Source organism: Ambystoma mexicanum, chromosome 11 (genome assembly GCF_040938575.1).
Source record: "Ambystoma mexicanum isolate Mex_15411 chromosome 11, UKY_AmexF1_1, whole genome shotgun sequence".
Taxonomy (NCBI): Eukaryota; Metazoa; Chordata; class Amphibia; order Caudata; family Ambystomatidae; genus Ambystoma; species Ambystoma mexicanum.
This window is the reverse complement of record NC_090934.1, coordinates 138,016,782-138,038,943: the sequence shown is the minus strand read 5'-3', so window position 1 is coordinate 138,038,943 and position 22,162 is coordinate 138,016,782. Positions and strand designations below refer to the sequence as shown.

Sequence of the window (22,162 nt, the reverse complement as noted above, 5' to 3'; positions counted from 1 at the left end):
GGGCACCACAGCAGGCCTCTGTACCACAGGTCTCTGCTGCAGCTGGTCCGCCAGCAGCGCTCACCGGAAGTGCTGAGGGCTCTATCTCATGCTGGTCTCTCTTCTTCCCTCTTGCAGCATGCGATGAGGGGCAGGGGCCTCTGACTCACATCTCCTGCAGTCCCCCACCTCGGCTCACCTTGGCTCTCCGGCTCCATCCCTTGGCCGGCGCCACCATCTTGGGAGCACTCTCTTGCCTCACCTATGCTGGCCGAGTCTCCAGGGTGCTGCACCTCTTCTTCAGCATGCCGCTCAGACCCAGCAGTTGAGGAGGACCGCGGCGTCTCTGCTGAAGTCAGTACTCTGCTCGCTGTCTTCTCACCATCCATACAATAGACGCGAGTCCGCTAGGGCACCAGACTTAAGCAGCCATATTGGTCCGCAGCTGGCCTTGAGAACTATATTAACATAATTTAGGGCACATGGCACAGACAACTTTGGGGACTGCACCAAACCAAATAAACAGGGGGACCCCAAGACTCTCTGGTCACGCCCTCACCCATTCATCACCATCACAGCCTATAGCTTGATATGCTGCCCTTGTGGCGACAACAATATCCATGGGAACTCCCTCAAAGACCCCTTAAGCCCTTCATCTTTGCTAGAATGATAATAATACTCTTAGAGAGACAACATATTTTATTTTAGTATTTTTTATTTTTTTTCACTCTATTTTTACCTAAGTGATGTCCAATTTACTTGTTTGAGATACCTTCTTTTCTAACGTCTACATTTACACCTTTCTAATTGTAAATATCAATAAATTAAAAGTTTGTAACAAACTAAATAATTTTAATTTAAAAAAAACAAATAATAAAAGCAATCATTTTAAGGGCAACATAAGCAGTGCACAATGAGGACACTTGTGTTCTAGCATAGGTACAGGACACCTTCAAAAACAGTATCCACGAGGAAGGTATGTAGACTGTAGTATAGATGCAGTACACAGAGCAGTAGCCATGTGACAAAGGTACACACAATCCAGCATAGGCACACAACTCAAATTGTCAGCCTCATACAATGCACAACTACTGACGCCTAGAGAATGGAGACAGATTGGAAGCAATGAGTAATGTACATATGCCAAGGCAAATATAGATTATACAGATGAGACGTTTCCAGGATGGTGCACACCCCCAAATATACGGAGATTAGAAGAGACAATGGTTTTTAAGTGGTGGTCATTTTATTACATCTAAAAACAGGTGTGACTGGTGAATACACCTCCTGATGAAGGTCATTTTTCCGAAACACCTTGAATTTGGATTGTGTCTGTTCCTGCCTTACTGTGGGACAATAATTCTATTTTGTTAAATAATTTGGAAGAGGCCGTGATACTACAGTGATTTGTCAGAGTTTATGAGTTAATGTATTAATTATTCCTTGAAATGTCTTGCCTTTTTTTCCATGTGTGGGGCACCAAGTTCCTAGGAAGGTTTTCTTTGCTCTTTGCTTGTGGGTTCAGTAGGTCCATATATTGCCTGGATGGACTCTGGTGGGCAACAGGTATTTGATTTATAATATGGTTTAATTGTTTTAAGTTTATTGGATTGTACTTGTTTCTTCTTTTTCTGCAATGTAAATGTTTGATGGTTCATTCCGAAATAAACAGAAGCGAAGATATATATTTTTTTAAAGTTACCAAACATAGCATTGAACCATTGCTGGTGCCTCTAATTCATTGTCATAGAACCAGAAATGGCCACGTCTGACATGCTTAAAGAAGGCACCCCTCGCTAGGGGGAGAAGGTGGCTTGGGCTCTGAAAGAGCCCCAGGTGAAGTCCCATTCTCCTGGTAAAAGGGGAACTATGGCGGCAACCCATCACTGTACACTTTACCAATGTACTCTGCTTTGCCCAGTGACAATGAAAGGAAGTAACTCAAACATTCCAATGAGAAAGAACAGCTTCCACAAAGAAACAAATGTACTTTTGCAAGGAAAGCAAGTTTTCGGTGGGTGTGGCTAGTCGGTTCCTTGGAGCTGAAAACGAAACTGATTCTCTCCGAATGACAACAAAGTTACAGTTAATATAGACAATTTAGACAATTCACATAATCACACATATTTTGTTACAAAGTTATCCCCCAACCCTCCATTGGCGAACTCTAATACAAAGTATTATAATCCCCCTAGCTTTAAAACGCTGTTGGATACATACACAAAATACAACCCCATTAACATGTGATCTTCCTTCACCCTTAGCTATGACATACTCCACATATACATTTATCGTTCATGAATATTTATTCAGCCCATGTGACAGAAACCCATTAACTCAAATGGTGATTGTGCAAGCCTTTCCATAAACACCTTGGCATGGGAAGGGAGATAAATAAATAAGTATGCCTCTGAAGCAGCAATAAAAAATCCTTATCCTCCCAGATGCTCCAGGCGTCCCATATCATTTGTCTTGCGTTCTTGCACATAATCCTATTTGCGACTGCCATTTCAAGTCATACAGCCTTCAGCATACATTCTACATATTTCCACTGCAGGCCACAAACCATAAGCTCTCCATTTAACCCTGCATGTTTCTGGTCATCAAAAACCAGCTTTTGTGCTCACAGGCAAATTACACTTTGCATCTCAGAACCCAATCCAGCCATGAAAATCGAACAAAATGGCTTTCCATTCAGTTCTCTCCTTCAGCCCTTTTTGGTGTTATCACACCTCCCCATATGCAATTTGCTTTCTACCACCTTCCATGACCTAGGCCATCCAGCTTTCCAAACCAGGCAAAAAGTCCTCCCTGCAAATCAAGGGACTCTTGCAGCCTACTCAAGATTCCAAGTAGGAGAAACTTGCATTTTGCGATGTCTCCCTGTATCCATAATGAATCCCATATTTCCCAATCACCCTAAATGTGTCTGCAGTCTAAACCATTGTGGAATTCCATGTTAGTTTTCCCTTCAATGAACTCCTCTCTTGCATGCATAAAGCGCCCCATTACATACTTCCCAGCGCTACAAATTGTACATTGCACAACACATTGTATCTATTCCACTGCTACTCATGTTGCTGTCTATTGTGAATAAAATGTATCCAACTAAAACACAATGTAACACTCATGTCACACTGTTAGCCACATTGAACACATATTTAGTTGCAACATCACATCTAACCCAGCCACACCAATACTTAGTACAATTTATGTATTGCGAACCTCTTTCCCGTGTTGGGACCTAAAAGGTCTACCCCAACAACAGCTTGCAGAAGGGTCTTGTTGAGGTCGATGCTTCCATTTGGAAACTGTCAGGACCATATGTTTCTTGGATAATCATACATTTTCCATATGAGGTACTCCACAGAAGACCGCTTGAACCAATAAAAGGGTGTCCAAAATATATTCACCTAGGTCCATTCTCCGTCCACTCCCCACCTTACCTGAGACTGGGTGATCTGATCCCCACTGTTTCCTCCCCTCGTTAATTGTAGATCCATTGCTGACAATTGCCCTCCCTCTCCTCTTGTTAGATCTCCAATCCCTTGTTTCTCTGCTCCCTAACCCTGTTCCTCCTCTGATTATTGTAAAGCGCTCCGTTGCTTCCCTAATCTAGGCCTGCGCTCAATAAACAGCCTAATAACAATAATAATAATAATAATAATGTTCAGAATGCAGTGTATGCAAGGCACTTATGCACAGTTGTGACAAAAAGTAAAATAAGAGCCATAGTCCAAATGTTGGCAGAGCTCTTACGTTTCTGCATGGCATCCATGAGTAGTTCATACAGTCCAGGTTTTCTTTCTTTGAATGTTGGGACGTGAATGAATGCCTTTAAAATGACAAAAGCAAAATTACAGGTTCTAAAACGGAAAAAATAAAATCAGGACTTTATGAAATACTCCAGAGCGCACCTGTTTCCCATGACCATGCGTGAGAAGGACACCCAGTCCTGTTTTATTTCCCTTTGGATTCTGGGACTTGAAGTTTTTCTTTTCTATTTGAAATTTAACAAGGGTTACCAGCCTATGAATTCCACGCAAAATCAAGAATGTCTTGGTCTTCCATGCAGGGCCAAAGGAAACTTGAGAACCCTCCCTGTGTGGGGCACTTAGAGATGTGCAATTGATTATCCTGCTCTGGGTGAGTCACAGCCTTTCACAAAGCTTTAACACAATCGTGCTGTTGATCCGGGTTTAACCACAAAGGGGCATGCATGCACCGAGCAAACCACAACAAGCCCCTGGGCACAGCACCCTCGGGAGCACGGTGAGCGCGGAATTGCGTTGGCAGCACCAGGAAACCTTTCCCTTTCAGCTCGCACTATCTACAATTCATCTCCAAGCACCAGGAAAAACGACATATTACAATTGCAATCCTAAAACATCATCTTAAAATACAGCATTTAAAGGTCTTCATTTAAAAATGCTCGAGGCGGACTGTTCATGCTAAACTGTTCTTAACAAGCACTTTGGTGCGGGACCTGAGTAAAATGCAGGCTTGAAACCTCGGTCCCCGGGGCCCACTTAGGCATTGTACCAGAACATAAGAACTGCACGAACCCTTGGGGCTCGCGTGGCAACTTCGCTTTTTAACATATTATTTATTCATTTATTTATTTATTTATTTATTGTTGCCATAATAGCGTGCTGCATGCCACGAGTGGCCTCAGGGTATTTTCATGGTATACAGGGTTGCACGGCTCCGTAACCAAAGCACACCATCCACAACAAGCACACATGTTTCGCTTCTCTGCATGGCTGAGAATTGGGAGTAGCTACGGGTAACAGTTGTTGACGACATGTTTCTGATCGTAACCCATGAGGACATTTTTTTCTTTTTTAACCCTGTAGCTTTTCATGTTTTGATATGATATGATATGATTTGCTTGGTGTAGTGGCAATTGATGACACTCAACAGCTGCAGTTCAGGAAAACGCTGCAACTCAAGTTTCCAATTCATATACTGTTTAGTTTTTGTAAATAGAAAATGTATTAATGAAGGCTGTTCACCCTGTAACCTGTCTGCAAGCAACCTCAATAAAGTTTCTTCAAAAAAATGTATTGAACAAACTGTTCAGTTTCAAAGGTCATGCAGTATCACATATTTGTTATTTCATTTGTGGCCATAGGAGGCTCCATGTGTTAATAACCCCGCAAAAATATCACCATACAAAAATATCGCCATACAAAAATATCGCCATATTTTTGCGGCGATATGAAGGCATGGAACCTGCGGGGGGACACCCCCGCAACCCCTGTATTATTTTAAAGGGACCGGGGGACACCCCGCAATTCCTGCTCGCAAAACCCCCAAATATTATCCCTAATAAAAATATCGCCTATAGCCATTCCTGACGACCATATGTACGGCGATATCTTTGTTGGGGATAATATTACGTGATACCCCCTAGGACGCATTGCAATACATGCAATATCAATATCAGATTTTTGATTGGCACTACATGGTAGTTTTCTTCTGCTTATAAATGCTGAAAGAGTATTTAATTGTATTGATTTATTTTGGGTATTAATCGAGAAGCAGTGCAGTGCTGTACATCAGAAGTTAATATGATAACACATTTGGGGTTAACGATACAGCGGAGTTGTGGCACATTATAGTTAAGCAATACGCAACCGGAGCAGTAATTAGGGGTGGGGTGGGATCGGGGGTGTTATGGGGCATGGAGATGGTGCTCCTTGAAGACGAGGGTCTTGAGCTCCTTTCCAAAACACATGATGGTGGGTGGGAGTCGTGCCAGCTGTGTGTTGGGGGCACAGATCAAGAAAGCCTGTTTCCTACTTATTTACGTTTTGCATTTTTGCAGCCCATCTGCTGTGCTCTTGCGGTAGAGCAGCTCTTATCGTCCTACAACGCAATGGTACTCATTTTAGGGATGTTGGAAGTATGAAAGCTGACTTTGTCCATGCCAGGAATTCTAACTTACAAATCATAGTCTGGCATCTATGTCACAGGCAAGTGCTTAGCCTGTGCTCTATCCACACTGCACTATCAGTTATGAACTAGTAGTAGTAGTCAACGTTTATTTTGGATTAATTTAATCCATAACACATCACACCTACTATACCATGTGAGTATTCAGAACGGGCAAGTGCAGCAAGGGGGAGGGCAAGGGGGAAGTGCTGAGGAGTCTTAGCTCGTCAGTGAGCCACAGATGAAGTGCTAGGAATGTTGAGTGCTACACAGCCTGGAGCCACGAGGGGTATAAGTGTGAGCCTCCAGTGTGGAGGGTGTAAGTACAAGTGCAGAGGACAGACAGCAGCTGGGCCGATTGGGAGCGGGAGGTCGGGGCCCCGAGGATGCATAAGGGCCCAGAACACCCTGCGGGATTAGCAGGGGAGAGAGGAATGGAAGAAGGAGGTAAAGAGGAGAGTTTAATAATATGGGGGAACAGGGCAGATCACTGTGGTAACCTGCTATTGATCTCCGATTTGAGTGACAGAAAAGTGTCTAGGTTCACGACTTGAGCAGTGTATGTTGAGATGGATTTTTCCCCATTCAGAGCTGCTTTGGTTATACCAACTTGGCCCAGTCGGTCAAAGAGAATCCTGTGATCTACCATGTCGAAGGACGCAGACAAATCCAACAGGACCAGGAGGTCACCTCAGCTATACTACGCTCCTTCGAATACAGTCCTGCATTGCTATGCCGACAATTTCCAGGTCTCAAACCTGTCTACAAAGGGTCTTGAAACCGAAAGGAATCAAAAGTGTTCTGTAGTTGGCTAATCATAGCCATTTTCAGCAGTTTAGCCAGGAGCGGTAAACCTGAGATGGGTTTTTAGCCGGCTGGCATTGCTGGGTCCAGGGTTGACATTTTCCTTCAAGGATGTACTGAGGCATCTTTTATCTCCAAGGGCACACATGCCATTCTTCTACAGCATTGAACTATCTGTTTCATTGTGTGATATGCTTCAGGACATGCCTACAACATGTGGCCCATGGTATGCCTCCAGCATCTAGCTGATCTAAGCCCTTCTTGTCCCAACCAAACCTAGGACACCTATGTTTCCAATCCAACCCCATGGAATGTGAAGTACCTGAGGGTTCCTTCTTCACCCCAACCTTTCAATATTAATGGCAAACCACTCATGGTCCTGCTATGCAAACACTGACATCACTTCAACTCCTACACCAATGAAATGCAAATGTAGCTAAGGATTATGGGCCAACAAGATGAAGTCACAGTCCTGTGAACTGGACTCGAAGGCACATAACATCGGGTGGGTAAAACAGCCTCAAGCACACTAGTGCCATTACTGAAATCATAGTCGTTGGTGAAAGCAACCCCCTGACTATGCCTCTGCCACCTTCTCTACTAAAAGAGCCTCCATAAAAACCAAGGTACACAATCTAGCCTTGATCTGGGGTGTCAACCTCAGTGTGAATTCATAAGCGGCCATCTTAGACAAAGCATTCTGTCAAATGAAACCCTTGCCCTACATACCAAAATGAAACCACCCAATCATGGTAGGAGCACTTGCAGACTTAATACTGGACATCTACAGTGCCCTCTATATAAGCCCCCAGAAAAGGCTGCAAAAAGATCAGAACACCACAGAGAGGCCCAGCTTTAGCAAAAGGATAGGCCAACCAGCCACTAATCAACTCAAAAGCACCAATTGGTTTCTGGTACAGACCAGACTCTCCTTCCTGGTACAGACCAGACTCTCCTTCCTGATCTTCTGCCTGGAAGGATCTTGCACCGGACAAGCCATGAGAAAAGGTCTTACAATAGCAAACCATCAGACCCTAACCATCCCCTAATCCCCAAAATGTCCACGAGGTCCGGGGGACAGATGATTCGCTGCAACCGCTCCTGCCTCTCAAATAACCAGAAGATATAAGACCTAGTCCCAACATGACGTCCTTCAGAGAAAATCTTAAGACCAGTATACTCCAATTAACCTAAGTAGAGAGTTGGAAGTAAAGTCCAACGTGCACTGCCTGAAAAGTGAATATTACTGGTACTTGACAATCTCTTAAAGTATCAGAAGTGCAATAATGTTATAAACCATTAGAAGATTTAATCATGCAGCAAAGATCAAACAGCCGACTCGTGTTTCGACCACCTGGGTCATTAGCAAGGCCAGCAGATTATCGGGTGAAACTTAATTGGAAAGTCGCAGTTCCAAATGCTGATAGAAGCATAAAACTGTTGGTTTATCCAAGAGCAGTAGCACATGTATTTTCCTTAGTCATGAAAAAGGTTGCTGGTGGATAAAGACTCAATACAAATTTAGCATTCTGAATTGAAATGCCTCATATATGGTACCCTGATTGGTATTAAAAAAATGTACTTTGTTGAGCTGGAGTAAGTGGCAATATTCCTAACAGAAGCATCATGCGATCAAAGAATCAAATAAGTGCCTTGTAATAGCTTTGGAAAATGATAGTGAAGTGTACAGGTCAACGGTGCCGGCACTTACATGAAGAGTCTGCATACCGTGGCCGCTCGCCGGGCAGGTTCAGTCTTGTTGGGCGCAGCGGCCCCGGCAGGCAAACTCATAGTTTGCCAGTCCAGAAGCAAGGGTGCTGGGGAGCTTACCGGCATCCTTGGTTCCGAACCGGAAAACTTGTAATGAGGCCCAATGTTTTCAAATACAAGATTGCGAGTGAGTTGCCAGCTGGCAGTGCCTAGGTGAGAGAGGAAAGAGCTAATGGCCCACGCACTATAGCCCACTACAGACTTTGATTGATCATTATCTATTGCATTCTCCATACCTTGTTTCTAGTTCTACTTAATCCCATAGCCCATCATTTCTGTGTAATAAAGTTTATTGTGCCCTATGGGTGCAGTGTGTGTGTGGAATAGTCCTGAGGCACACTGAAGTGGGTTGGTAACTCTGGCAGCAACTGGTCCTGAATTAACATGGGGTACACAGGGCGAGGGGAGCATGCTGATGTGGTTACCGAGTAGACAGTGGGTAAAAACATTCCCACAGAGGGTTTAGAGTGCCCGGATTCCAGAGAGGACGGGATCATGGTGGGGTCCCTACTTCTCATTTATTTATTTATTTATTTATTTATTTATTTATTGTGCCTTTGTAAGACGCTTATACAACAAGAAATTGTGTTTCAACGCGCCCACATGTCGGGCGAAGGGGAGGGAACATGGGCACAATGGCTTGAGATAACAGATGAACAGGGTAGAAGGGTGGCCCTACTATGCCCTGAGAGCATTCAGAACGTGCAAGTGGAGAGAGAGAGAGAGGGACAGGGAAGGGGGTAAGTGCTGGGAGTTCACAGAGGGGAGTGCCAAGGTATAAATCGTGTGCACCAGAATGCACCTGACAGAGGGGAGTGACAAGGTATAAATCGTGTGCACCAGTATGCACCTGACAGAGAAAGCTTTGTACAGGGTGATCACCTACCATTAATAAGTGCAGGCCTGTGAGAACACTTGCCTTAGGCATAGTGGGTGCCTAAGGCAAGTGCTGGAATGGTGCGGTAGGTGCATGACGATTTGGTGGAAGGGCAGGACCTGGACAGAAACATAAGGTCCCAGACTACCAATCTCAGTGACTGTGGGGTATTAGCAAAGGGGTGAGAGGAGGACGGAGGGAGGTGAAGAGGAAAGTCTTGAGGAGCTTCCCGAACTTGAGGAGACCCGGCTCAAGACAGAGATGAGCGGAGAGGCTATTCCAGAGGAGTGAGCCAGCCGAGGAGAGAGATCTACCACCAGCTTGCACTTAGAAAAGCACCTGACACGCAGAGAGCTGCAGCCGGAGGAGCAAGGGATCTGGAAGGATCTGCCCCAGACGGCCTTTTGGATAATGCAGAGGGAGCCGGTGGAGGGAGTTTAGGGCTGGAGAGATACGGTCCCTAGGCTTAAGGCCAAGGATAAGACTTGCAGCCCTATTTTGGACAAGCTGTAGGGGGCAGAGAGAGGAGGAGGGTAGTTTAAGGAAGAGGCTGTTGCAGTAGTCAAGCCTAGAGAGTACCAGAGCTCTAGAGACGTTGAGCCTCTGGGGAAAAGTGAGGAAAGGAAGGACACATCTGAGGAGGTGGAGTTGAAAGTGGGACTTCTTGGCAGGGTCCAAGATGTGAGGGAGGAAAGGGAGAGAGGAGTTGAAGATGACTCCAAGGTTTCTGGCTTCAGATGCAGGAGAAGGGGGAGAGCCCATAGAAGGTGGCCAGAGTGACAGAGGGAAAGAGGGAGCAGGAGTCCCAGTAGGAATAATCTCAGTCTTACTGGCATTCAGGCAGAGATGATTGGAGGTTCACCAGGACTGGATAGCAGATAGGGAGTCAAGAATGGTAGAGGAAGAAGGGGAAGCGTCTGTGGGAACTTTGAAGAGGAGTTGGGTGTCATCTGCATTGTCAACGCTTGTGAGGTGAGAAAGTGGAAATAAAGTGTACAAGCAGAGCAAGATAGACGTCAAAGAGCCAGGGTGAGAGGTTAGAGCCCTGGGGAACTCCACAGTTGGAGATAGAGGTAGGAGAGGAGAAAGAGCCCAGGATGACATGGGAGGTCATGCAACAAGATCAGGCATGACATCAGGAGTCAGACAGGCAAATTTAATTATTAATCGGTGGATAAATCACAGTTTTGCAATGGCTCAGTAAGATTACATTGGGTGCCTGACAGTAAACTCACAGTAAGGCTTTAATAATATTGGGCTCCAGGGAGCAAACACAAATCAGCACTCATCTGATTGGACACTGGCAAGTGACTCATAGTAAAGGGTACTTTGGTTTGCAAGGCAGTTGGTAATCAATAAGATACCTTGGTTGTTTTAAGGTGTGTTGATTCTGGATTGTACAACTTCTGTTTGGGAGAATGTTCCAGTGGTAGGCCATAATGTTGTAGAAGGCAACGCCTAGGTGTCTTTCAGATGTGTCTTTTGGTTTCTAGGACTACGTCTTTGCTGGATATCCGCATTCTCGTTTGTTGGAATGGGGTGAGTTTCCTGGGATGAATTCAGCTCTACGGCCATGACGAGCGATGGAGAGTGCTTTTAATTAGACTCCTTTCTTGTCAGTGGCCAATGGAGTGATCGTACAGCTGGTGTACTGTTTTTACTCCTTTCGAGACTGAGTAATTATCTGAGTGATAAGTACATAGTGGGTACCTATGCAATCCACTCTGAAGTCCAGGACATATCATGCACTGACTAAATGAGCATTAATACTGGTGAGCTCTTATGTGTGCAATTAAAACTATACCACACATATGAACAGAATTGTTACACAAGCAACATTTCTAAACATATGTAAAGCGATGGACCTAGCAAAGTTGCATGCCTTAATGAGCTTGTAGCCTAAACATCCCCCATGACTAACACAAAACTTTATATCATTTTCTTAATACTTAAATATATAGTTCCATCCAATAGTTGATACCCAATCGTGCCCTCTACATGTAGTGTATGGACTGCCAGGGAGATGTAAGCGTAGAGTTTAGAATAGTCAGAAAAGTTGATGTAAGTGGGAATCGGGCAACTAAACATGTACTGGTCATATATGGCCAGCCTTAGTTATAAGAGGAAGACACCGGGGCAAAAACTGGGGAGGATTAGATGAGAGGCGATATTATACTGTTATACGATGGGGTGAACAGTACAAAGAGCTGGATGTTCGCCAATGGCCCGGTACAAGCTGCCGCCCCAGAAAACACAGTGAGTTCTGAGGCTGCTCGGGGTGACTCCATGCACCCGGGGTCCATGAGGGTTTCAGGGAGGCTTGTGCAACAGCTCTAAGTGGATTCTAAAGGTCAGACCTGATATGTTTTGGGAGTGAGATATACCATGTGGGGACTAGTCTGATAATTGCCACTTCTATCCATCTTCTGATCTGATCACTTTGTGTTCCAGTGCATTTGTGAGGCACTGGTGGTTCCACTAGGTGCTGTGCTGTAATTCGGAAAAGTCCCTGAAATTTGGGAGAATAGTTCGCAGCAGTAGTCGCAATCATCAAATCCAGAGTTGAACCATTTTGATGGTTTGGGGTTCCTTTGACAATATTTATACCAGTCGTGGATACTTCAGGTACAGAGGACCAAACCTTTTCATGAAGAGGCCAATAGTGGAGTGAATATTAATAATACTGGTCTTTTATAGAGCACCATTTTCACCAGGAATCTAGTATTAGAGCACGTGGTTCACACAGTTACTTATTACCATAAATTGGGCACATAATATGGTAATAAATTGATCAACCTGGGGGGGTGGAGAGGTGAAGGGCTAAAACCAGACCGCAGTATCAAAACCATGATGTACGGCATCGTCCTGTTCAGTACTGAATATTGAACACAATTCATACTTTGTAAATGGCGAAATTATTGTTTCATAATTGTAAGTGAAAACCCTGTGTTTATTATTAATTGTAACATAGAGATTATATATAGTCAATGGGCCTCATTACAAGGTTGGCGGTAAGGCAAAAACGATGCCGCTATACCGGCATCGTTTACCGCTCCGGTGTGTTCTGACCCGGGAACCCGGTATTAGCAGCACCCTAAATAATGGCGCCGCCTTCGGGGAGCAAATACCGGCATGCCGGTAATAGGGGGACATCCCAACCCACACGGACATGCGAAGCCGGTAATCACGGGCTGCACGATGCCGGCCATACAGGCATCACGGACCACCCGCAAACAGCAATCAGGAAACAAGCCAACTGCCACAGCTGAACACAATCCCCACAGGTTGAGGCAATGGAGGCTGGGCCAGTATAAAATGAGCACACCCCCACACCACACCCCTTCCAACATCAAAATGCCACTACTAGCTGTTGCAGTCATGGCGCTGGAGGACATTCCAATACTGCTACAACTACAACAACAACACCAACTACAACAACAACTACAGCAGCAACAACAGACAGCACAGAGGAGACGCAGGAGGAGAAGGAGGGTGAGACGGGTCCAGCAAATACCACCATCGCAGCCAGCAGTGCCTCATAGGTAGCCACCAATCCCTCGCACCAGACCCAGCCCATTCAACCTAACCCCTGAGCAGATCCACACCCTGTACCGGTTGGACCAGGACACCATCACCACCATAGTGGACATGATACACAACGACATAGGCAGCCTCATAGAAATACGCACTGCCATCCCCCCGCTACTAAAGGTGGTGTACATGCTCCACTTCCTGGCCACAGGCACCTATCAACACACAGTGGGGCAGCTGCATGGCATTTCCCAATCACTTTTTTCATGCATGTTGAACCAAGTGCTGGATGCCCTCCTGAAGCACGCAAGCACCCACATATCCCTACCACGGACTGGCAAGGAGATAGCCGACACCAAAGTAGGCTTCCATGCACTGGCAGGCATGCCCAATTGTGGTGGTGCCCTGGACTGCACCCATGTTGAATTGGTAGTCCCCCATGCCATAGAGGCGGTGTACCGCAATCGCAAGCAATACCACTCCATCAATGTGCAGATGGCATGTGACTCCAGCAAGATCATCACACATTGCTGTGCCCGATATCCCGGATCAACACATGATGCCATGGTACTGCGCAACTCCACCCTACCCCGTCACATGGAGCTACATGCTGGACCATGTGCCTGGCTGCTTGGTGAGTTGCACAACTGGGCCATGGCAGTGATCTGGGGTATAGATGTGTAGGGATGCATACTCCACCTGGTTGGGAAAGGGGTGGGAGGGAGCGGAGCTGTTCTCCCGTAGCCGGCATGAAGCAGACTGCTGTTGTCGCATTGGAGTGTTGCCGAGGCAACGCTTCCTAAATACGACACGTGACCGCGTCGCGGCCCGATGGGCACGCGGGCGATACCAGATATGGCAATCAGGCCAATGGACTTGAAATAAATGAATCTAGACATTTATCAGACCTCACAAGGATGAATGAGGTTTTCGACTGAGGAAGCAACTGCCATTCTTGAACTCATCAGCGAAACATCTATTGGTGCACATGGAACTACGCGCAAGGATCCAGCCAAACGGATCAAGCAGTTAGAATACCTTATACGCAAAGAGATCAACAGAAAACTACATGCGATCACCCTTGGCCGCTATTTTAAAAACCAACGAATCCCAAGAGGTCTACGTATACAACTCCGACCAACTCTTTGCAAGGAGAGCAAGGAGTTTGTCCGTAAGTGGGAGGCTATCTTGAACAAATGCTCCTTAGATCTCATCTTATTAACTATCCAAGAACTCTCTTACTGCGCTGATTCCTGTCAGGCAGTTCGATTCAGTCACCATATGGCCGCTACACTTTAGTTCGCCACACTCAACATTCTTCCTACCTGTCACAGGTAACTGGCTTTTCTTGTTCATTTAACTGATTGTTACCTATATACAATAGTGACTTATTGGCCTTTTCCATTTTTTCTTTTTTCTGTCTTTCTTACTCATCTACTACTGCAACCTCAACTGAATGGTATGTTTTTAATTTTACCACGATGATGTATGAGACCAATATGCAATTATGCACCGTTTTGAACTGTTTTCTTTGTTTATGAATATGTATGAATCATTCTTAGACTGGCCCTGATGAAGGAAATTTATTTCCGAAATGCATTGGCAAATTCGGTCTGATTGATGAATTCATTGTGGCAAACTCTTCCTCACTAAGAAAATATTAGTGACCACTCATTTTTTTGAGATAATATTTTGGATATAAACTAATTTGAAAAACAACAGAACTTCACATTTATCTTTTTGAAATTTGAAGTATATTTTTGACTATTAAAGCTGGACTATCAATAATTTTGAAAAACCACAACCCAGGTTGGGAAACGTAGAGAGCGGCTGTGTGACTAGGTATTTTACTTGGTCTCTTGCTTCACATGGATTTTTGAGGTTGGGTGTCTCCAAACTTGTCACAGCCAGCTCCTTTTCAAGTGTTTTGATATATATCGTTTGAAAGGATTTTTTCGTGCACTAATTTTGAATACCAAAGACACGCGGATTTAATACCAGTGGTGCCCACTCACTTCACTTTCTACATTCTTACCATACGACCACAATACATTTCTTTCAATATTAATTTCGAAGTGGCATCCCCCAGTGCGGCTATTCTTCCCATGCACCAGTTTTCTCCCATGGCCTTGCAGGTGGAAGAGGCGTTCCCATTGTTGGGTCTGTCCAATAGCATAAAGATGAGAAGAATGGCGAGCCAGTTAAAGAGGGTGTAAAAAAGTGAAACCAAGGACAAAACAAACAGCAGAATATACATAAAAGAAAACAGGTAACTTAGAGGTAACATTAAGATAAGGGAGCAAGTTCTTCAAACTAAACAGGAGTGTAATATAAAAATATATTTACAATATTAAGCACCACTGGATGTAGTAGTGTGGTACTAGTGGGGTCAGGTAGACAGGATGGGGGGGAGCACAGGGGGACCTCCCTCTTTAGCAATTAATCAAGGTTTAAGCTGATCTTTGAAGAGATCCACAGATGGGCTGGTTTTTATTGTTATGGGTAGTGGGTTCCAGTGGAGCAGCGCGAGTATAGAATGTAGAAGGGAGAGGAGGCACATGGAGGGTATGGGACAGTAAGGTTGAGTGCATAGAGAAGGATCGGAGGAAATCAGATAGAGGAAATCAGTTGGTGAGTAAACTGAGATACAAACAAGCAGGTAATCAGGAGCAAGACCATTTATAGAAGAGTAGAGAAGAAGGCCAAAGACTAGGCTTGAGCAGTAGTCCAGTTTGCAGAGCACAGGAGTGGAAATTAGAGTTTTTGAAGGGTGCTTACTAAGAAAATGACACATTTTTCAAATGTTGAGGAGGCTAAAACAAGCAGCAGAGGCAGTGGTAGTGATGAGTTAATGCAGTCAGAGGTCACTATCAAAGAATCCCCAGGATTGCGAGTCAATAGCGAAAGAGGAAAACATATATGTCAGTCATCCTCATTAAGATTGGTTTCAGTTACATTTATTCAAAGCTAAATGCTATTAAATCTGTGCCTAAGTACTACAAGCAGCCCAATTATTTAGGAGGGAAAGATTTACCTTTATCCAGTAACGTGCGCAGCGCGTGTCAACTGGCTTCTGGAAGTTTCCAAGGGCCATATTGTTGCACTAAACATATGGTGACTTATTGATGGAAATGAGAGAGAGGGCTCGTCAGGAGTTGGGCGGAGCAGTAAAAATGCGGCGGTAATGTTATTACCGCCTCATTACTGCTACGCCCAATCCCGACTTTGGTGAAGCCTCAGCTCATTTACCTCCAGCTCTGAGCTGGGGGTCGATGCGCCGAATTTCCAACCATTTTCAGCACAAATACCACGGTGCAATTAGCACCACTGTAATTGCGCTGAAAATGCCTCATTGAGTGCTATAGACTCAACATAAATGGGGACTTACACCGTCACCGCAACTTGTAATTTGGTGCTAATAGCACCAGATCAAGTTGAGGTAACGTTAATTGCATTGGGCTGTATCCAAGCGGTAAGTCCCCTGGGATACCGCACAACTCGGGATGACATCACAAGTCTGGCGGTATCCTGGTGGTAATAGCGCCGGGATACTGCTGGGATTCCGCAAGTGCAAAGAGTGTTACCGCTACTCGGTCCAGCACCAGATTCGAGTAGCGGTAAGGTGGTAAGTCCCCATTCCCCATTGGGTGCATTTGGTGTTGGGGGGCACTAGTAGCGCTGGCGCAGCTAAAAGCATGCTAATAGCGCTCAAAAATGAGTGGAAAGCAGTATTTTTACCTCCAACAAAAAGCTGGAGGTAAAACGCCAAACTTTCCACCCAACCCATAATAGGGCCAGCCTTTTTAATGTGGCGGTAATAGCATTACTGCTGCATTTAAGGGCTACCGGACAATTCGCGATGAGGCCCAAAAGTGATTTGAATTGCTGCTATATAGCTCATACATAGTTATGAATAATATTAAGTTATAAACTGTGTATTAGATGATATGTGAGGAGATCTGTCACTCCATGTGAATATGGATTTAATTATGGAGGAGATTAAGGAAGGTCTAACTTAGTGCCAAGGCAGTTGTGGAGGAAAATGTAGGGAAAGGAACATTTGAAGTATTCCCCTTGCACATTACTGCATTATGATACTGAATAGGTACTGTACACTGCCATATTTAAACACTGTCCCTTGCTCATGCGAGGCGAAGTCTGGGAATTATACTGTGCATGTCTTTGCAATGAAGGCCCCTTGCTTCGCTTGTTGGAAGGCTTGCCTTCATATCTGTCGCTTCTGACGTGTTTCACCTTTGGCATATACAAGCATGGTTTAAGCTTCTACTTTCTTAAGTAAAGTGGCACTAGTATGCACAGGTCGTCCTCTTACAAGCGCTCTCGCCTTTGTGAATCTTTAAGGAGTATACGCAGCTTCACTAACTGAATTATGATAGGTTGGCCTCTCTGATCTGGCTTACATGAAGGAACCCAGCTGGTGTCAATGGCTTGTATAATGAGGCTTTATTCTCAGTTGGCAGTATGCAACATTGACCTGTTGGGACCACCCCTTCCATTGGAAAGCATGTGTTCCTTTGGGTATAAGAGAACCGGGCACTGAAGGAAAGACACTTGTATCGAAGTCTTGTACAGCTTTGTGGTCTGTCCTGTTGCTTTTACTAATAAAGTCTTCACCAATCCACCAGAATTGTGAGTGGTCATTTTCCCCCACAAGATTGGTGCTGTGACTCACGCTGCTCTGCCGCCTGGTGCAAGGGATGCCGGGCGCACTGCTCAGTTATCCCTGAAGTCCCATGAGACACGATTACGTTGCATATGGAGAGCTGGCTGGAGCGCCCGGAGTCTCGAGCAGGGTGGACAGGGCAGATGCAGAAGAAAATGATTGGAAAATCGCGGATTTGTGAACACAGGTAATTGTGTCAATGTATTCTTATGTCTTGTGTTGTCTGAAACGAGTTGGGGTCAATGATTGTCTTTGAAATATGTAAACTGAAACGTGAATTCTGAAAACTGTTGTAATGATCCGAAGATTCACAAGGGAAGTACCCTGCCTACAGAATTATTTATCTGAATGAGAAAAGTAAAAGCTGTTGGCCACCGCAATACAGCGTATTCATCCCTGCTGATATAAGAGAAAATGAGACTGCTGTGTTGGCCAGAGTAGTGTAGTATCGATTAGGGATAAGGAAGATTGTGTTCTTAATGAGTGTGAAGAAAATACTTTGGATGAGCACCCTGTGATTGTTTTGTTTTAACCCGTGCCTTGTTACTTGAAAACCTAAATGTGCAACTCAGTTGCAATCCCACTTTATATTTCACACTCTTCTCTATGCTAGTACAGGAGTTACAATAGGTGTTGTCTTTAACGGTTATGTGTAATGTCAGCGACCCTTACCCAGCTGTACTTCTGAAAAGCTGAATACTGCTCTGCATTGCGGCCAGTGCAATGGGGGATATAAGCTTTGACCCAGCAGTCATCTGAACCTGACCAACACCCGTGGGTGTTCCTGAAATTTCTGTAATGGGCGAGGAATGAAGGAGTGGTGTTACCTGAGCCTCCAGATAGATGTGGCAGAGCGGTTAAGCTAAGGAGCCGTACCCATGCCTCCAGCCACAGAACTTGATAGTGTCCTGATGCAGATGGAGTTAATAACGGACCTTGATCCGTAATAAGCCTGATTCTAAGTACATGGATTCTCCCCACATTTTTTGATTGTACATGGATTCTCCCCACATTTTTTGATTACGGGGGACCTTCTACACTTCTATGGGGAGAACAAACATAAGCAAAACACATGTTGAACAGAAAATTATAACTGCATCACACATAAGCCAAATAGTCTATAACAGGCTTGTCCAACCTTTTTGAATGTGGGGCCGAAGCATTAACTTTTTGTCACCCAGTGGGCCGGCGAGCCAAAAGTCAACAACTTCACCCAAAGCAGTATATTAAAAAGCGATATTGTGTGACCTTTGACACAATAGCATCACAGGCAGTGATAGCCATGCAGTCCCAAGGATAGCTTTTGGTGTCATGGGCAGTGATCAAAGGTTAGTTGCTTGTGATTTTTTTCAGTGTCTATGTGTTAATATTTTTCTGAAATAGTGGGGGCGACCGAGCGTAGCGAGGGAGCTACAAGGTTCTAGGGAGGGTTTGGGGGGGTTCCCCCCCCCCAAGAATTTTTTTTCAAATATGGGGTTGAAATGGTGCATTTTACAGCAGAAAAGGTGACCAAAAAGCCATAAATTTACAATCAGTTCTAAAGGGGAACATGAAAATTCCATGTCACCAACAGCAGAAAAGAACATTTTACAACACAACACATTTTAATGATCAATGTGTCCACAGTGTAAGACAGCACTGTCACTGATGTAACACATCGTCATGCTGGTTGTACCCAAAATATGCCTCTGTAGCAACATGTCTATGCTGGCTGTTCCCAATTTAGGCCAGCATTGTCCTGTACAAAGCATGACTGATGCTGCCTTAGCATGTGCAGTGTGCCCAATACATATGGCAGCTTATCTCTGTAATACACATTACTTCTGTGGTGATGAAAGAAGCATAATTCAATTCAACAGATAAAATGTGGAAAAGCGATCACCCAAAGGTGAACCTAATTGAAGAAACGCAATGTGAGCACAATCTAAAAGTATGCAACCTAGGAGGCCTAGTGCACACTTTACCTTTTCTTTCACCAATAAATCGGGGGGGGGAGAGCGCGAACGCAGTCCCCCACTACCAGAAATAATACAGTCGTGCATCCCGCATTTGGGAACATAGCAGGGGTCAGCAAATCCGATGTGCAATGGGTAAGCCTCAACCTGGGAGATCTGCCCTTGAGATCACATTCTGACCCAGCACCAACCCCCCAATCCCCGGAAGCTCTGAGCGTCTGCAGAGCTGCCTGTCTGCTCAATGACAATGCTGAAGCTTTGACATCTTTGCCGTAACCATATGCCGTGTTGTGTCAGCCGAGCCTGCACAGCGCCAAAGGCAAGTATTCCCTTGTCAGGGCCCAGAGGTCACTGAGTCTTCCAGTGCCATCCACTTGGCACGGCCTACTGTTCCCAGCGTTTTCTACCCACAAATCAGCACCACTGCCAAACAGAACTGCATCATTGGGGCCCATCACTGCTGCTCTCCGACTTGACCCCAGCCCAGCGCAAAGGCACCCATGCTTCTGGTCTGATGCTGAAAAGCCTGGCTCTGCTGAGATCCGAAAGACAAGAACTAAGGTATTTTGGGAACATAGTACTATTGTTTTTTGTGTTGCAACTGTATCAGCTCACACCTCTCCTGAAGGGTATAGGCTGCCCTCAGACTGCGCTACCAAAAGAGTGAAAATAAGTTATACCTGTTGGGCTTGCCTGTTTCACTTTTATGATTGGGATCACTGCTGCATGGGTATTAAGCGCGTTATAAATAACCTATCATACCACTCGTATTTTCTCCAGAGCTGCAGCAACTATTCGAAGTGTACTCCGATCCATTTTGTGAACAAACTCAATCCACTAACAAACGAAAACTTTGGTTCCCATTGATTTGGATTTGGATTTTGTTTCCTTTCTATACATTTCTGGAGAGCATTTTTTGAAAGGTTGTTCTTGAGTGTGTAGATTATTTGCTATTGCCCACTTTTGCTGAATGGCAATTTCGACAAAACATTTTTTTGCCGCATTTTTTACGCTTTTTTACCAAAAAAATATAGATGGTAATTTTGGGTAAGGTATATAGAAAGTGAGGGTGCAGGGGTTCTGCCACCGGTTTTTGTGGTAAAAAAAGCAATAAAATTGACCCAAATGAATGTGGCGAAATTGGCATTCGCCATAAAAAAGGCAGAGAAAGTTTATTGATACGATTATTTATGTGTCCACAGGTCAATCACAGCATGGCTGGGATTTGTAAGGGGGCCATGGTGATTGAATCGGGTTTACTGGTGAAAGGATGGTGATCCAGCACAGAGCGGCTCCTTTTGTGCCAATGGGCCTCATTACAACCCAGGCGGTAAGTTACCGCCTGGGTTGTGACTTTACCGCCATGGCGTAAACTACGTTTACGCCATGGCGGAATGGGGATTTACCGCCCCATTCCGAGGTGAGTGGGGCGGTAAATCCCCATGTCCCCTTTACCCTTCCCCATTCCCATTTTTGCCCCATAGGGCATAATGGGAGTGGGGAAGGCGTTAATTACGCCACCGTAAATTACGGTGGCGTAATTAACTCCATGGTCCCTTAGCGCCATGGATTTTAACACCTGCTAAAAGCAGGTGTTAAGTCCTCCATGGCACTAAGGGACCTCGTACTCAGGCGGTAAGGGTTGGCGCTGTTTACGGCGCCGTAAACCCCTTACCGCCTGAGTTGTAATGAGGGCCAATGTTTCCAAGTCTCCCCCCAAAAATATTGTGACTGATGATGCTGATAGCAGTCTAGTAGAGTGAGTGTGCGCTCAGAATTCTCATTCGTCTTGTTCTTTTATGTATCCCGAATAGAGCAGAGTAGTTTTGCGCATAGGCACATTTAAAAAAAATAAATAAAAAAAAAAAAAAAAAAAAAAAAACATTTTTTTTTTTTACTCAAGCATTGTCCAACATACGGCCTGGCGGGCCACATAAAATGGCTTGGCGGGCCGCATTGTGGCCCGCGGGCCGTACGTTGGACAACCTTGGTCTATAAACACCTTTATTACAAATTTGCACAATTGGTAAAATCAACATATAAACATACTACTAAACATCACAAGAATTGTACAAAAATGGCAAAAGTGAAACATTCCAAAATGTGCAAGTTGTGCAAATGTGAAAAATGGGGTTAGTATAAAGTGCTGATAAAGTGCAAAGAACTGCTTTTCCATAGATTGAAGTATTACTTATTATACAATCATAGAGATATGGCAAACCCTTAATTTCTTCTCTCATTTCATCAAGAGCTAAGCATAAAGTGCTTAATGATGAGATTCTAAATGTTTACAATCGTGACAGCTCAACAAATCAACAACATTTGTAGAGCAGTGGGCTGCCAAATTATTTCATCTCACAACTCGAAATTTTAGAAATGGGATGTGGACCAGACAATGCCGGTCATTACTGGTTGACACGCTGTGTTTTGGCCCTTTACAAGGATACGGCAATCCACCAACGTTCCTCTGAGAGTTATTTAACAGTCCTTCATCAGGACGAGATACATTTACATAGAAGGTTTAATCCAGTCACTGACCCTCACCAGTTCAGAACCATCTAAATGTGAGATACAACAAACACTAGGGGACCTTAAATGAATGTAGGTATTGTTCTAACCTAATCA

At 44.7% G+C, this 22,162-nt stretch overlaps 1 long non-coding RNA gene and 1 pseudogene across 1 annotated transcript in view; one reads left to right on the top strand and one right to left on the bottom strand.

Annotated features, from left to right (window-relative positions):
- Positions 1-22,162, top strand: part of LOC138503142 (uncharacterized) — a 172,819-nt gene that overhangs the window by 53,622 nt on the left and 97,035 nt on the right. The gene's annotated exons all lie outside the window — the stretch shown is intronic.
- On the bottom strand, positions 19,571-19,722 carry LOC138505323 (U1 spliceosomal RNA; annotated as a pseudogene).